Raw genomic sequence first — 6,154 nt, 5'->3', positions numbered from 1 at the left:
AGCTTCGCCGCGCCGCAGCCAATCAGAGCGATCGTACCGCCCCGTCCCGCTCTGCATCCAATCAGCAAAGCCGTTCCGCTCGGCCCCGCCCTGCTCGCCGAGCCGCAACCAATCAGCGCGGCCGTCTCGCACGGCCCGGGCCGTCGTCGCTGCGCGCTTGGTTCAGCTGATGGGCCTTTAACTCCTTTGACTCCTGTGCTCACGCTAAATTGCACCCACAGCAATCTTGCAAGGCCGTTAATACACTGAGGTCAAAGAGACATGAAGACATATAATTTAACTTAAAAGAATCTTCTATTTGGACAGTTTTATTAATAGAGTGCAAGACTTAGGTTTGCTCTATGGAAGAGATTGTGACAACTTCTTAATGCTGATAATCACAGGAATGAAAATTCTTAGTGTTTGACATGAACCAGGTGGACATAAAAATGAACTTATTCTGCATTAATGTTTAACTGAGCAGACATTTTATAAGTTTTGTAGTAAAAACTGACAGGTGGATCAGAGCTTGAAATTGCCATGATAAAAAACAGCAGGACCAGGTTGCTGGGTGTAAGCTCTGCTGAGTACTAGCAAAATCATCTTTGTTATTATTTCTGTGTTCAGCACAACTGCAAAACACAGCTCCTCACCAAGCCACTGTGAAGAAAATTAACTCTGGCCCAGCCAAAACCAGCACAGCACTCAGCCCTGAGTGTCCTTGAGGAGCCCCTAATACATGAACAAATGGATTTCAGGTACTATCCCAGGCCTATCTCCTCCCTTGACAGTAGAGAGACCCTGAAGTATTTTAGAAAAGATGTCTGTCTTGTGGGTGTTTTGAGGTCAGATGACTCGTGCTGGGTGAGCTTGCAGCAGCATGAGAAATGGTATTCTAATCTGTCAAAACCCATGTTTTTATTCTTATGAATGAGGTGGAAAACCACAGTTGGTCACTTTAATTCCTAAACCAGTTTTTTCTTTCTCTTGCAGGTGTTTCTACCAGTTCTGTCTGTGATGGTAGCAAAATTTTTCTTCCCAGATTTAGCTCCGGTAGCCTCGTCTCCAAACCTGCAACAAGTTTAAGCTTTTCTCTTTATGCTGGGAAATCTTACTGTTTATCTGCCTTTTATACATTTTTTAATTGCACGTTGCATTTCTTGATAAAATTACCAGCTGCTTAGAGCTCCAGCTAGAAGTTTCTCCTACTGATGGATCTGCCAAGGGCAGATGTGAATAGTGTTTAATCCTAGTATACTAAAAGCCAACAGAGGATTTTGTTTAACTGAGAGTATAAAAGGTACAGGTTACATGTGATGTACAGGTGTGCATGTCTATATGTATATATAGGTATAAATGAATGTACATGTATTGCATACCTATATACATGTATAAATATATATTTATAAAAGCATAGGCATTAACATAGGGAGTTAGTATGTATATATTTTTGTCTCTGTGTATACACTAATATATATGTGTAGCAATTAAATAAGTGCAAAGAGTCTCACCTAAACTTGTAAAACCTGTAGAATGCTCTCTCTTGCTCCTGAAGACAGTTGAAATAAGACTAAATTACAACACAAACAATTATTACTACTATCATTAAAAAATGAGTAAATACATACTTAACAGCATAATTATATAAATATACTTTTGGTCTCCAGACTCAATCAATCTGGTTTTTATTCTTGGTTTGTAGTTGCTCATTTATTAGAACTTCCAGTTTAAAAGGCTTTAGTCTTCTCTCAATTTGCTAATTTTTTTTTATTTGAATTTATTTTTAATAAGAATCTTTAAGGTACATCATAAAATTGACAGATCTTTTTTAATCCCCCAAAAATGGTGCATTTTAGCATTTTAGCTATTTTAGAACAACACATACAAATTCATGGTGAAATCTTACACTTTATTCTTCAATTTCTTTTTGGTTACTTTATTCTTCAATTTTCTTTTAGGTGTAATTGGGAAGTAGGAGGCCCCTTTGCCCCCATTTTTATTTTGTTTATGAAAGCAAAAGAAATTATTTTTCTTTTAATAAATGGTCCGTATTAACTTCATACAATATTTAGTCTTAAAAGCAAAGAACCATTGCAAAAGAAACATCACATACTTAGGTGATTAATATATTAATAGATGGTTTTATTTTTATAACTGCAATAGAATTACATGCGTAAAACAGTTTTTCAAATTTGTCAGTGAAAGCTCAGCAATACAACCAGTAGATGGCCCCAGCCGAACATCTCCCTTACACAGTGGTGCTCTGGTTTGGAAAAGTTGTTGCTGGAATACTCATGCACCAATGTATAAAAAAATAGGGATCAGAATGATGGCTAAAGACTTTATTCATATCTGCCCAAATTATAGGGTACCCTTCTATAAAGCTGGGAACCAACTGAATGTTAAACTGAACATTTAAGGAGATTTGATTTAACCCAAATGAAAACAAGTGCATGAAGAAAGTGCCTTTTCTCATGGGTGGTAATGCCCACAGAACAAAAAATTGAAATAAATTTTAGAACCTTTAAAACACTGTAGGGACTAAAGTTTGTGCAAGTGAGAAGCTGAGCTGGAGATTGGATCCTGCTGAAAGCAAGACAAGAATCAATCTGTAATTTCATTCAATATTGCTGTTGGAAAAAACATTTCTCTTGCTATTTAAATTTTAAAAAATCACAGGACTCAAGAAAGTTTTCCAGCAGTAATATTTTAAGAATTAAATTCTACTGAGTAATAAAAGGAAGGAAGGATTTTACTGTGACCAAAGCACCAACCAGGGATTTATAAATGCAGGTGGTACCTGGCAGTGCCACAGATTTTCAACTAATCTTTATCAAATAATTTATTTAAACCCATATTTTAATATGGAAATAAAAGTGAAATTTATAGGGAACAAAAAGTGTATGTGACAATAATATTGTATAGACCACATGGTTAGAAAAAGCAAGCATCAGGGGGAGGTTGCTCAGTTGGATGTGTAATTTCTTATATCTTGTTTATACACTAATTCCATGAATTGTTGAGTACCTAGTGAATTCATATGCCAGGGTATGTGTGGTTAATTGGAACATGTATCTATCTGGTAAAGATACAAACTTTGAATTTAGAGATTTAGCAGTTTCAACATATGAGGGAACTAGAAAGTCCCAATAAAATGTAATACAAAATAAAGTGTATCCATTGTATCCATGTATCCATTCATGCCATGTTTTAGATGGAAACAAAAGAAGTCTAGCCAGAATTATTCACTGACTTTGGATGCCTTGGATCTGGTATTTCATAGAAATTTGTAACTATAAACTGCCTATAGTCCTCTAGAATCAAGTTCCAAGAATACTAAAAGAGGAAAGAAGGACAAGTTCTCTCAGTCAGTTTGGTTTAGATGAAGAGCAGGTATCCTAAAGCTCAACTCCTGACCGTGGATAACTGCAATTCCTTTATGATCTAAAGTCTACGAAATGTTAAATTACAACACTGAGATCTTAAGATTCCACAACCCAAGCTGGGAAGATTTAAAATAGAGTCTAGAAAATGAGGAAAACAGAATTAATGACAATTTTTTAAAATTATGTTTTAAATTATGCCAGTATGATCTTGGATTTTATAGAGAAAGAGAAGTTTAAATGTCTCTCGTACTCAGATTCCTTAATCTGACAACTGTTCTGCAAGTGTTACCTTATTCATTATATCAAATACTTCTACAGCAAATGAGGGATTGGCTACCTCACATTTAGCATCTTCTTCAACACAAACTGTTCACTTATTGCCATATCTAAGTGAGAGGGGATCTTCTGAAAAAAACCCTCTCATTAAATGACCTGAAAAGGTATTCATACAGCTGAGGTGAATTAACATTATAAAAGCAATCTCAGATGTTTCTGATCTCCTGAATGAGTCACTGGTGTTCTCTTAATGCGGCCTTTCTTTTGCATGAGTTTTTTGAATGTGAAATCACAAAGATGCAAATACAGAATTAAATTCAGAAAGATTTCTTATTCTTGCTGGATCATTCCAGATTTTCAAACACTAATTGTGAAGAACAGAATTCAATATTTTACCTAATATTAATGACTGCAGCCTAGGGCAATTCAATATTTTAATATTGCAGCTTGTTTCAGTGGCGCTAGTGGGTATCAGCTGCTTTCCTACTTGAACATGTCTCAGAAAATACTATATAGAAATGTGACTGTTCTAGTTCTAGAATACACCAGACATTAATTTAAATTTTTAATTCATTTTTTTACCTGTGACTTAATAGTTCTTTTAATTCGTACTTGCATATTTTATAAGTTCAGCCACACAACAAATAAAGATAAAATGTGAATTTTTTTTTTTTTTAATATTGTATTGGCCCAGTTTGACATGTAACCTCCCTAACTGTTTTGGTTTTTTTTTGGGTTCCCGTCACAATATTTGTGTGCATGTCTGCATTACCTTTCTTTTGTCCTTAATCTCCTTAAAAGCACAGCTTAAATAAAGAAATTATTATCAGTCCTATTTTTAAAAACTGCTTGTAGTTATCCATCATACTAACTCCATGTGTGTTGACTGCTTTACAAAAGAAATTCATAGGCACAACCCAGCCACAGAACAGAAGAAATTTTAAATATCTTTGGAAAAATAATGGAACATTTAATATGAAACTAATCCATAAATAATTATAAGTGAATAGCAGAATTAATGCAAATTAATTTGTGTTTGTGGAAAGTAATCTGTATTGGATCTGGCTGAGATAGAGTTCATTTTCCCACAGCAGCCCTCACAGTGCTGTCCTCTGTGTTGGTAGCTGGAAAGGTACTGATAACACACCTGTGCTTTGGCTACTGCTGAGCTGCATAAACTTCAGCTTTTCTTTTCTTGCTTTGGGAAATGGCCTTGTCTCAAGCTACTAGCTGTTCCCCATCTTATTTTTTCTGTCCTGTTACCCAGGGCTTGGTGACTTGGTGGGCACCTGGCTTCCAGCCAAGGTCAACCCACTATATAATTCTACCAAACCATCTTCACATTATATTTTCTATAATACTGGTTGCTTAAACGATGAAGAAAATTGGGATTTAGTGAAGCTGTAGACTTTGACAGAGTTTTACACCACTATAAATCAGTCTATTTTGTTTTGCAATCCTAGAACAAGGTAAGTTGGGTTTTTTTCATCATGCAGAGCTACTAAAATGAGCCTTACTTGCAAGCCTTTGTGCTAGGCTTACTATTGGCTAGGGATTTTCTTTTGATGGCAGAAGAAGATGTTTTTATTCCTGGCAGCAAGTGGTAAATACATGCATTGGTTGGGCTGAGACCTCCATACGTGCCACTATGTATATGATAAATCTTTATTGTGAGGATGGTAAGGTTGTCCAGAGAACCTGTGGATGCCCCAGCTGTGGAAGTGTTTAAGGCCAGGCTGAATGGGGCTGGGAGCAACCTGGCCTAGTGGAAGGGGTCCCTATCCATGGCAGGGGTGTTGAACTAGATGGTCACTAAAGGTCCCTTCTTACCCGGGCCATTCTGTGATTCTGTGATTGCCAAGTGTTGGGCATCAGGTGCCATCCACAGTAAAGTCTCACCAGGGGCTTGGGGGTTGGGCATGATCAACTGGAACTTTGAGGGGGCACTGCCAAGCAACCTGACAAACATTCCATAAACGTTCCACTGCAGTTGGTCAGGTAGTGTCTCCTGCTTGTGGCTTCTCTTAAGGTTTAAAATTCACAGACTGTGCACAGGAGGATGTATTTGTCAGGTGCTTTGTGTGTAAAGATTTTTGGCCACCGGCGTCTTACTTTTGGGATTGCAAATTGTAGAGAGATTTTTCACACCAGAGCATCTTTTATATATGGACTGGTTTCTTGTGAACTGAAAGGATCACTTCATGTGACTTTCAGTAGATGTTACCTTGCCCTCTAAATTTGTCTTCTCGGCACCAGAATTGCCTTCATGTTTAATTAACTTTTCTTTCATGCTTGCAAGTAATTTTATAATGTCCTGCTAAGAAATGGCAGAAAGTTTGATACAAAGTGAAGGAGTCCTATCATTTCTGCTTGTGTGTCTCTGTGACTTAATTCTCTTTGCCCAAATTGAAGACCAAATGGACATTGTTTTCTGAAAGGTTTTCAAACTATATCACCAGGGAGATATTTTTTCTAGTGTGTATACTCATGGAAAATCAGCATGAGACCTTAAT

The sequence above is a fragment of the Haemorhous mexicanus genome, chromosome 1 (assembly GCF_027477595.1).
Source record: "Haemorhous mexicanus isolate bHaeMex1 chromosome 1, bHaeMex1.pri, whole genome shotgun sequence".
Classification (NCBI taxonomy): Eukaryota; Metazoa; Chordata; class Aves; order Passeriformes; family Fringillidae; genus Haemorhous; species Haemorhous mexicanus.
This window is presented reverse-complemented; position numbering follows the sequence as displayed.